This window comes from Suricata suricatta, chromosome 10, assembly GCF_006229205.1.
Source record: "Suricata suricatta isolate VVHF042 chromosome 10, meerkat_22Aug2017_6uvM2_HiC, whole genome shotgun sequence".
Classification (NCBI taxonomy): Eukaryota; Metazoa; Chordata; class Mammalia; order Carnivora; family Herpestidae; genus Suricata; species Suricata suricatta.
This window is the reverse complement of record NC_043709.1, coordinates 132,333,121-132,344,439: the sequence shown is the minus strand read 5'-3', so window position 1 is coordinate 132,344,439 and position 11,319 is coordinate 132,333,121. Positions and strand designations below refer to the sequence as shown.

General features: G+C 49.9%; 2 long non-coding RNA genes across 3 annotated transcripts; one reads left to right on the top strand and one right to left on the bottom strand.

The window, feature by feature from the left end:
• Nucleotides 1–3,161: 3,161 nt before the first annotated feature.
• Nucleotides 3,162–10,147, top strand: LOC115303713. The gene is made up of 3 exons (XR_003914208.1): nt 3,162–3,289; nt 6,412–6,582; nt 10,106–10,147. It is a non-coding gene; the product is annotated as an uncharacterized LOC115303713 (long non-coding RNA).
• LOC115303712 lies at nt 6,686–8,768 on the bottom strand. Of its 2 annotated transcripts, none has more exons than XR_003914207.1 (2): nt 8,680–8,768; nt 6,686–6,880 (listed from the first exon to the last, which is right to left on the bottom strand). It is a non-coding gene; the product is annotated as an uncharacterized LOC115303712 (long non-coding RNA). The 2 variants fall into 2 exon arrangements; XR_003914206.1 differs by having other exon boundaries at nt 8,657–8,765.
• Nucleotides 10,148–11,319: the final 1,172 nt, after the last annotated feature.

Genomic DNA, 11,319 nt, shown 5'->3' with positions numbered 1-11,319 from the left:
GTTTCTACTGGCAAAATCCGCGATAGTGTTAGTTCTCATGTAGCTTCTAAACGTGTAACATTCAGCCGCAAAGGCCACTGAAACTGTACCGCCAGTGGACAGAATTCTAGACTCGCAAAAACCACACCGCTGGAGTGCGGTGGTGTGTGGCGTACAGGTGTGGCAGGGCCACAGACACAGATGGTGACACTCCGGTACTGCGGCTCACGCCCGAGCTGGACGTGTTTCTGGAGGGTGCCGTGCCCGGGTTGTGCTCCTTGCTTGTCCGAATACTGCCTGTGCCCGCTCTGAAGCCCGGCCGGCGGGCGCGCCCTGCGCTGTCTCCGGTGTGACCCTTGGGGGAGGAAAACGGTCAGCGGTTCTTTGCATCCGTGGCTTGGAGACATAAGGAGTATTCCACGCCTTTTTAAAAAAGGATTTTCTCATGTTTTTATTTAACATAAATAAAAAAATAACACCTTCTCTTTTGTGGTATTATTTTACTGAGTAAAACTGAATTGAGACTCGGTTTCTGTGATAAAGGCACACATATTCTGTAAAGTAAGTTTGGGTCAAAGAATACAAGGTAAAGGGATTAGTCATTGAACGTTTTACAGAAATAGAAGTCAGCAGCAGCCCTGAAGCAGGTGCACCTGTGAACCTGAACACCTGGACTGAAAACCGACCTTGGGCTGACCGGTCCCTAAACGTGCTTGTCACAGGTTATGTGCCATGGAACCCACCATAGGTTGAAGATCCATTTCTTTTGAAGGTTATTGACAGTCTTTATTATCAAAACTCACAGACACTTATGCCAAGGCACACAGATAAGCAGATTTGAAAACTGTTTACCATCTCCTACTGATTTGCAAAGCAGGTTCCAGTTCAAGCTGACACACAGAAAGGCAACTAGATTTTAAAGTGCTGCACTTAAACAAAACTACAGTTTGCATTTTGGGGCAATTAAAATTGGAGACCTGAGATTAAGAAGAAGGAAAGACACATACAGGAGTATCTTTCTGAGTTGTTCTATTTTGCTCTTTTCACTCTAAGAAGGCAGTCTTAGAAAGTGAGAGATGGTTTATTTATTCGTAAGATATTTATTCAAAGGCTACCAGGCCGCTCAGCTATTCTAAACTTTTATGTTAAATACGATCATTTTCCCAATAATGCTGTTAAGTCACATCTCATTTGCCTTCTGACTTACGAAGTGCACAGGCTGAAATGCACTATGGAGTTTGCTTAGAGGTACCCTGTTAAGGTTCTGCTGTGGCCAGAGGAAAGCAAGCATTATTAAAGATGAGTGCAATCCATAACACAAATTGAACCTTTTTTCCCCAATAAAAAAGCCCAGAAAAATGTCTCATTCTATAGAGATTTATCATTTTCCAAAACACAGTGAAAGGAAGTGGAGTAATTTACCAATGTTGTTTTCTATTCTCTGTCTTAGCGAGATCTCCCTAGAAACTGGTATGTGACAGAACAGAGTAACATTTGCAGACTGTAATGTAGTGCAGGCTGGTACTGAGGTTGATGGTCACAGACATCCTAAACTCTTGAGTATTAAATGGTTACATCCTATTTATATAGAACATAGGTCCAAAAACAGAAAGAACAGCAGGTGGAAATTTATCTCATTCGATGTTCAGAGATAAAAGGGTTAACCATTCCATTATTGTCTGTAGATAAGTTTTTTCCATATTGAAATCTGATGGCAATTAACGTCATATTTTTCCAAGCTGCTGCACGAAGAGCCTGCTGAAGGCCGTCACTATATGGCATGCTGCAACGGGAGGACTCCGGCTCACCAGTCCTGGCGCACTTCCAAAACAGGCCCAACTGTCAGTTTTATTTCTGTCCAGGAGGCTGGGTGCCGGCGACCCGACATAAGCAGCAAGGGACTGAAAACTGAAGATGGCAGACAGGCCTGCGAAGCTCCAGCTACGTGACCCTTCCCGGCAGGGCGGGAGAGGTGTGCACGCCCGCCTGCCCTTCTCGCCCCTCCCTGCGAGGATCCCTTACTACACCTACTCTACACGCCCTCCCAGCAGCCTCCCGTGGGCGAACTCTCGCACGGAGCCCGTCTGGTCACAGCCTGTTGACCCTTTCCCGTAAGGTGTTCAGGACCGGCCTGAAAGCGAAGGGCACAGCGGTCATCAGATCTGTCTGCCCTCCCGATCGCCAGCTGCTGGGAGCGACGGCTCACCGCCAGGGCCCGGAGCGCATCGGACCCCCGGTCGCTAGCCCGGGACGCGAGCCGTGTTCACACTCAAAATTCCAAGTACGATTTCAGCTGAACGTGGATTGCTTTTGCACCATCATAGAGTCAAATTTTAAATCGAGACAGTATTTATTATGACCATTTGACTTGTATAATCTGTAGTATTCTTAAAGTGTAACTTCCAGAATGCCTCCAACACCTGCACTGCTGTTCTGCTTGATATCAGACATGGTTGACTTGCATCGAGGTGGCTTTTTCCAGTGTTCTCGTGCTCGGCGATGCAAGAAATGCAGGTGCCCTACACCACTTTGATTTTTATTAGCACGGGCACACCTTAGTAATTGTCTCCCCAGCCTCTCCAATCATTACTTGTTAAATTACCCGTGACTGCCTTAATCATTTAGTCTTTTTGTTGAAAATGAACTTCTGATCTTATGTTTCTAATTCTCCTGCACGATAGGGCTTGAGAAATTTCTTTTCCAGTAATAACTTCAATGTAAAAACGTTGACATAAATTAAGTGAATGAAACTACAGTGTAACCCGGAAGGTTCAGGTTCAGTGTAACAGACACTTGTCACTCCTGGCCCACCCAGGACGTGCAGGCCCTTCCGTGTGAAGACACTTGCTCTCCCGGCCTGCCTTGCGGCACAGGCGGGGGGCCCACCCCTGGTCTTCCCAGGACCTGTGCCAACACGGAGGCCGTCCTGCACCGACGAGGGCAGGCGCGGCGTTGGCCTGCCTGTGGGCAGCGGGGCAGAGACCCGTCATGTAGTGGCATGTGTGGCGGGGCCCCTGTGGGGCAGGCAGGCCTTGGGGCAGCTTCGAGGTGTGGTCTGGCCACGCTCTTGCTCTGTTTGAAGCTCCCAAGTGTGACTGCGGCCAGTCTGGGGAGTTCTTGTTTGCTGCCTAGCTGTGTGTTTGTGTGAGTTCCTTTTCCTAGCCCAGAGCGTGTTCTCTCATCCACAGCTAAGAACAACCCGCTGACCACCAAGCTGGTCCCTGGAATGTGCTCTTGGCTCCCTCGTGCGCGCACTCTGCTCCGGAAGGACGTCAGGAAGCCCCCTCGGCCTGCTCTTAAGGGACGGAAGGTACGTTCCACTTCCTTAGGGCAGGGTGGCTACGTAAAGGTTTGGAGTTCTGCGTGCAAGGCTTGGGTGGTTTTCCACCATTTGTAGATTTATTTTACCATCTTTGTCAGTAGGAACTTACACATACTTGCCTTATGCTTTGGGGTTTATATCAGGATACATTTTCTGACGCACATTGTTCCGGCTTTGGCTGCTGGAAGCTTTCTGAGTGGGCACCTGTGTCCCTTTGGCCTTTGACATCCCCAATGTTGTAGCACTTCCTTTACTTCTGGGACCACAGGGCGCCCCACCTTCAGCTTGCCCGTTTCCTGCCTGAGCCCTAGAAATGGCCATTTCTCCAAGGAGCGAAGGTTTCTTTTTTTGGATTAGGAGCTGAGACCTGTGCATAGAGGTGCTCATGGCTGTGGGGGTGTCATTGCTTCTAGGCCCCCTCAGCTAACAGAGCAAGGAAACCTGGGGTGGGGGGTAGCCTACGTGTACGTGGCCATCTGTGTGCATGTGAAGGTAAACATGAATTCATGCTGGTGTCTCCCAGCCCTGATCCCTTACCCCACAGATCATTCTGGCCTCCTCCTCCCAGCAGTGAGGAGCATGACTCGTACCTCCTGCCATCCAGTTACTTAATTGTTTCAATTCCAGTGTACAGAGAGTTTCCAGAATTTGTAACCCAGATCCTTGTGGGAAATGACTTCCAGCTAGAGTACAGTGATTTTGTACAGTTTATCATGATTTCAGTCTTTTTTTCCCCCACATTTCTTTATTTTTGAGAGACAGAAAGAGACAAAGCACAGTGAGGGAGGGGCAGAGAGAGAAGGAGACAGAATCTGAAGCAGGCTCCAGGCTCTGAGCTGTCAGCACAGAGCCCGATGCGGCGCTTGAACACACAAACTGTGAGACCATGACCTGAGCTGCAATTGGACACTCAACTGACTGAGCCAGCCACCCCGGTGCCCATGATTTTAGTCTTAAAGACATCACTCATTTCCAGTTACTTGGGTCAACACTTTCTCCCCCACCCTAACCTTCAGTACCGTGGTTTTTATGTTTGTGGCACATTCAGACTTACCTGTCACGTCCTAATCCTGGGATCCCCCAATCCCCTAAGTGAGTTTTTAAAATTTTTATATACATTAAGATTTACCTGGGCTTTAAAGTCTTAACAGGTATTGACAACTGCTTTTACTGTTTCAAGTTCACGATTACCGTGTCATACAGAATGGTTTCATTGTCCTAAAAAAGCATCCCTGGGCTGCACCTGGTTGTTGTTTTTTTTTTAATGCTTATTTATTTAGAGAGAGGGCAGGAGTGGGGGAGGGGTGGGGAGAGAGAGTAGGTGGGGAGGAGAGGAGGTGGGGAGGAGAGGAGGTGGGGAGGAGAATCCCAAGCAGGGTGGTGGGCACTGCCAGCGCAGAGCCCAACTCAGGGCTCAAACTGATGAACTGTCATATCATGGCCTGAGCCGAAATCAAGAGTCTGAGCCACCCCGGCGCCCCTGCACCTGTTCAGATCTCTCTCCTTTTCCTGTCCTGTCAACTCCTCTCCTTATTGTCTCCTAATTGCCTTTTCCAGAATGGTGTAGAATTGGAGTCATATGGTATGTACGTAGCCTTTTCTGACTGGCTTTCTTCCCTTAACATTGTGCACTTGAGATTCGTATCTTTTGGTGGCTTGATAGCTCGGCGTTCATCGGTGACTAAGGCCCCGCGGTCTGGATGTGCACCCGTTCCCCTGTTGTGGGACATCTTGATCCCCTAGGTTTTGGCAGTTGTGAATCGGGTGCTATAAACGTTCGCCTGCAGGTCCTTTGCGGCCCTAAGTGTGGATGTTAGTTGGGTAGCTAGGAGCGTGACTCTGGATCGTGTGGTGAGACTGGTGAGACTCTTCCATACTTTCCGACTCTCTGTGGTCTGGCTCCTCTTCTGAAGCGCAGAAACATTCTCAGATTTCTCCCTTCTTTAGGGGATAAAGCGAAACCCTCCCCAGTGCCCTTCCTCTTCCGCATTCGGGCTTCCCAAAGAATCCCACGCCCTCTGCGGCCACCTGCCAACTTCTGACACTTCGGGAGCAGGGATGGTGATTGAAGACACCAGCCCTCCTCAGTTGCTGTCAGAGATCCGCCTGAGCCACATCTCAGGGGGTCTGTCAGTTCTCTTGACCTTTTAAGGCATTTGACACTGTTAACCCCTCTCTTCTTGAGGCCTGTGGCCACGCTTCCGCTTGGCGCTTGCCTTTATCTCTTCACCCTCTCCCTGGGCGATTTTATCTGCTCCCCTGTTTCTGCTGCGGCTAACACGCTTCTGCATCTCAGCCAGTCCTTACAAAACTTCCGATCTGCGTCCAGCTGCCTCTTCGACACGCCCCCACCTCCGACATGTTCACACTTCACTCACTGTCCCCCTCTCAAACCCCGCTGAGCTCTCTAATTTGGGGAAGAAAAACGTCACCTGAGTCAGACACCTAGGAGTCCTCTTTGATTCCTCCTCCTCCCTTCGAGCCCAGGCCCATCTGTAATTGAGAGCTGCGGATTCTATTTCTTTTCCATCTTTCGTATTAACCCAGGGGTTAACGAGGCTCTTGATTTCAGAGCCTCACGTCTCCTGCCTGGAGTAGATGGTGGCCTCCTTGCTCTGACCCCTGAGGCCTTTGCTCACTCTGTCAGGTTACTCCCGCATCAAAGAATCTTCGAGTCCTGCCAGGCTTCGGCTCTGTCACCCGGGAAACCGGGGGCTTCTCCCCGCCCGTGCAGAGCCTGGCAGGTGGAACCTGGGCAGGCCCTTCCTCGCCTTCTTCCCTGTGCCTGGAGCACGGGCCCTTTGCCTGTATTCTTCCAGCGCTTAGCCGCTTAGCCGCACCTGGCGAATCGCTGCTCACGCGGGCTTACGGCCCTGGAGCCTTACCGTAGACAACAGTGCTCTGTCTCCCCCGCGGTAACTGCTCGTGACCGTGACCCTGTCCGCTGGGCTGCTTCTGGGCTCTGCCTCCTCGTTCCTAAGCACATCCTCACGAGGCTGCTGCCTGCCAGCCGCCCTCCCCTGCCCCGCTCTGGCCCTGCTCTTCCCAGCCCGTGTCTAAGAACAGTCTCAACTCCGTCTCCACCTTCTTAATGTCCCTTCACTTTTCAGCCCTGGATTTAAGGAGGAAAAGAGGACATTGACTCAGGAAGCAGGGGACACAACCCAGGAGAGAGGGAGTCGTGGTCCAGGAGCCCCACAGAGAGCCTGTCCCGGGGGGAGCGGAAGACGGAGGCCTGGGAAGGACGTCTCCGGGGGGAACAGGCTGACTCAGCTCCAGGGGTAAGTGCACTCCACCAATTCCAGGAAAGCCGAGAATAAAGCTGCTCATGGGGAGCCAGAGGAGCTGACGAGATGTTGTAACAACACTCAGACTCGTTTCTGATTCGTTTTCAATGTTGCTTCATGAGTCACTTGAAAGGCCAGATGGGTGGGGGGCAGGAAGGGGTGTTCAAAGGCCAGCCCTTCTGTTTTCTAGGAAGTCACGGGCTTGTTAAAATTCTCTCCTGTGTTGGACTCTTTGTCTTCATTTTCTGGATTTCCTCCCTCCGTTTGGTGGAGCTCATCCTCTGGTAGTTTCCTGAGAAGACAGACGTAGGAGACACATTTTTTTAAGGCCTTGAATCTGAAAATATCTTGATTCTGTCATCGTACTCAGTAATTTGATTAGATACAGAATTCCTGCATAAAACCCATTTTCCTTCAAAAATGTGCAGGCATCCCTACAGTGCCCTCTTTCTTTCATTGAGAAAATGCCATCCTTTCTGATCGGTGTCTCCTCTCTGGAAGGTTTTGTGGATGTGCGTCTTCGTTTGTTCTGCTGGGCGTTTGGGACGGACTTGTTCGATCTGGGAATTCATGTCCTTTGAATTCCTGTCCTGGAAATGCTTTGCCTCATATTTGATATTTGGTAACTCCCTCCCCATCCGTGATTACATCTTCCTTCATTGTAGCTCTTCCAGAACTTTGGTTAGTGAGTTTGTTCCATAATTGGTTTTTCTGTCTTTTCTCGTATTTGCTGACCTCTCGTCTAAGGCAGTAAGATACAGAAGTGCTTGAGTCCTGGACCAGAACCTCAGGAGTTTAGATGTATCTGAATTAATGGATCTGCGTATGCTGTTTTATTTTTTAAAGCAGTACATCATAAAGATTTTTACATCTTTTGAAGAGCAATGAATTTAATAATGACGTTTTATATAAGTGCACATACACTGACAGTATAGGGCAGTTAGCCTAAGTTTCCTTCTAGAAGTTTATTCCTCTTAGTACTCAGTTGTTTAGAGATTTTATTTTAAATATATATTTGAGACAGAGACAGAGCGTGAGTGGGGTAGGGGGAAAGAGAGAAGGAGACACAGAATCTGAAGCAGATTTCAGGCTCTGAGCTGTCAGCACGGAGCCCGACGCGGGACCTGAACCCACAAACCGTGAGATCTTGATCTGAGCCGAAGTTGGATGCTTAACCGACTGAGTCACCCAGTTGTTTAGAGATTTTATTTGCTAAATAAAGAGAAACACGTAGACCTTATTCTGTGAAATGTGATTTAGTAAGTTTCCTTTTTCACTTACCTGCTAGACGTTCACAAAATAGATTTTAGTTTTTAAAGATAACCTAAAACTGTTTTTTAAAAACTGTGAGAAAGGGAAAGATTTCGAGAACTATTTTGCATATAAAATGTCTTGGGTTCATACAACTGTGATAACAGAGAAAGTGTGATTGATTACATTATTGTCCATTTAAAAGTTACATGGGGGCGCCTAGGTGGTTCAGTTAAGTGTCCAGCTTCGGCTCAGGTCATGATCTCATAGTTCGTGGGTTTGAGCCCCGCATCAGGCTCTGTGCTGACAGCTAGCTCAGAGCCTGGAGCCTGTCTTCAGATTCTGTATCTCCCTCTCTCTCTGACCCTCCCTGCTCATGCTGTCTCTGTCTCTCAAAAATAGATTAAAAAAAATAATAAATGAAAGTTACATGCAGATTATTGCAGATTATTTCTATTTGTTTTTGCTTTTTATTTTTGCTTTTTGTTTTATATTTTTTCTTAATGTTTTATTTTATTTATTTTTGAGACAGAGACAGAGCATGAGTGGGGTAGGGAGAGAGAGAGGAGGAGACACAGAATCCGAAGCAGGCTCCAGCCTCTGAGCTATCAGCCCAGAGCTCGATGTGGGGCTTGAATCCACGGACTGTGAGATCGTGACCTGAGCCCGAAGTCTGACCCTCAGTCAACTGCCCCCCGGTGCCCCAGCAGATTATTTCTAAATGCAACAGTGACTTGTAAATTTGGAAACAGCTTGGTCTTCTTCTTTAGCAACCACCCTTTCCCTCCTCTGCACTATCAGGTGATATTAAAAATACCTCTTGTTAAAGCTTCTTCTCACCCTCTTCCTGCGGCACTTTCCTCCCGCTGCTCCAGTGTCCTGTCTGAGCAGTGGGCCCGCGGTGTTGTCAAGTTTCTGGTCCGTGAAGCCGTCGTCCCCGTGGGTGGGTGTGGGACGGAGCCTGTGGGCGGGTCCCTGCGTGAAGGGAGAAATAGGTCAACGGGAACGGAGTGCTGAGGGAATTCTGTTACAGATTCATCTTCTAGAAACAGAAGGAACAACTAGAATCAAAGTCTGATAATTTGGCAGTCTTCAACCAGCAAAGACGCACTTTGCAGTTACTTGGAACACTATTCTTAGGGGTGTGACCGAGACCTCAGAGTATCACGCGGACACTGTGTCATTTGGGAGCAAATGGATGGCGAGTAGGGAGTACTTCACGGGGCCAGCTGTGTCGAGTCATTCTGGCCTGAATTTTGCATAATTCTTTTTTTAAATGTTTTTATTTACTTTTGTGAGAGGAAGAGAGAGAGAGAGCCAGTAGGGGAGGGGCAGAGAGAGAGTGAGACACAGAATCCAATGGAGGCTCCAGGCTCTGAGCTGTCAGCACAGAGCCTGACACGGGGCTTGAACCCACAAACCGTGAGATCGTAACCTGAGCCAAAGTCAGGCACTTAGCTGACTGAGACACCGATGTGCCTCGAATTTTCCATAATTCTTATGAAAATTTGGGTTGAAAAGCAAGTTCAGGGGTGTTACTCCTATTCTCTGTTTTTATTTTAATTTTTCAAAATGAAATATACACATAATTATAAAACCCACTAAGTGCTCAGAGGCTTACAACAAATTAGAAGCACCCTGTGCCTCACCAGTCTCCTTACCCAAAGGAAAATGCATTCAACCCTTGTAACTGACTTTTATGGCACTTATTTCTCTTTCAGAGCGATTTCTTGATTTATCATTCGTAGACACTTTTCTAGGGATTTTCTGTTACGAGAAAGGAGGACGTAGCTCTCTCAACCCAACTCCTGTCTCATTTCTCCCTCCAAGTCTTGCTAAATATTTACATCAAAAGTCTGGGTTACAGCAGTGGTCACTGCAGGCCAACTAGTACAGAAATACGATTCACGCACTATCCAGGTGGTATATTGTGGTTATTTTGTAATATAACCTTTGGGCTTTCTGGAGTTAATAATAATTACCTAGTTTTGAAAGAATTGTTCAGTGTATGTGCCTATTTGAAGAGTTTTCTAATTTCCCCATTGGTATTTGTCTGCCATTCAACCCTTTCCCCAGTCAGGCATATCAGTTAGTCTGTCAGGTTTGTATTTTTGCTGGAGGCTTCTCCCGCCGGGTTCTCCGGCCCTGGGGGAGACTGGGCCCTTCCCGGCCTGCTGGACACGTCCTTCTCAGGACTCCCCTGGCTGTGTCTCATGCGGGCCCTCGCCTTTGGAGTCGTCTACCCCCTGCTTTCTTGCCTTGACAGGGCACCTCCCCAGCAGCCACTGATGTAATGGAACACAGAGAGACGAGCCGAGTCACAGACGGCACTGGAGCAGGAGGACGTGGGCCGCCCATTCTCGTCAGCCCGTCGCTGCTGGGCAGGGGGGCAGGGAGGCTGGTGGCCGGCCGTCAGGGCACGAGGGGGACAGAGGGCAAGGAGCCCGCCTCATCGTCAGCTCCACACGGCAGTCGTCCCGCTGCAGCCCCGGGCCTGGTCCTGTTCCCCGGTGAGTGTGCTTCCACCTGAGGCTGGGGGCACCCCCCCCCCCCCCCGGAGCATCCTGAGACCGGTCCTGCGCAGAGCGGACGGGTCGGGGGGTGTGGACAGACGGGGGGCCAGGTGCAGGGGGGCGGAGGGTATGACGGAGGGAGAACCGGGTGTCAGGAAGCACGCTCAGAGCGGCCTGGTCACCCAGCCCGTCTTCCCGCTGTGCCTCACCAGGCTGTGAGGGAAGTGCCACACGGAGCCGCCGAGCTCAGGGAGGGGCACGGAGAGGAAGGTTCCTGACAGAGAGTGGAGCTGGTGGTAAAACCGCCCTCACTTCCTGTAAGTCAGTGGCAATGGCCATTTGCCAGCAGAATTTGCGGTTCCTGGCGGACAGCGACACTGGAGCCCAAGGCAGGAGTCAGGCGTCCGCACAGTTCGGCCTCACCGGCGAAGGCGACAGAACCTAACAGGAGCCGACTCCTGGGGCAACCCGGCAGCTTCACACAGAACCTGTTTCCTTCTCAGTCCTGGAGCCGAGGTGTCAGGAGGGGCGCGCTGTCTCCGGAGGCCGTAAGGGGTCCCTCCTCGCCTCTGCCGAGCTTCTGGGGGTGGCTGGCCATCCTTGGAGCTTTCTGACTTGGAGACTTAATTCCAAACGTCATCACGTAGCATTCTGTCTCCATGTCTCTTCCTCTAAGGACACCCGTCATAGGGGACTTAAGGCTCACCTTACCCGAGTATGACCTCTTCTTGACCCGTGGCATCAGCACAGACACCATTTCCAGTGAGGTCACATTCTGAGGTGCCAGGACATAAATTTGGGGGTCCACTATTCAGCCCAGTACAAGAGCTTAAATAAGAGCATGCTTTTGTCCCCACAGAAAACTTCCCAGATAGGCATCCAGGGACCCCGAGGCTGGTGGCTGTGCCTGCGGCATGTGCCTCCCTCTTCATCACGTCTGCCTTCCCCCTGCGCGGAGCAGGGCGGG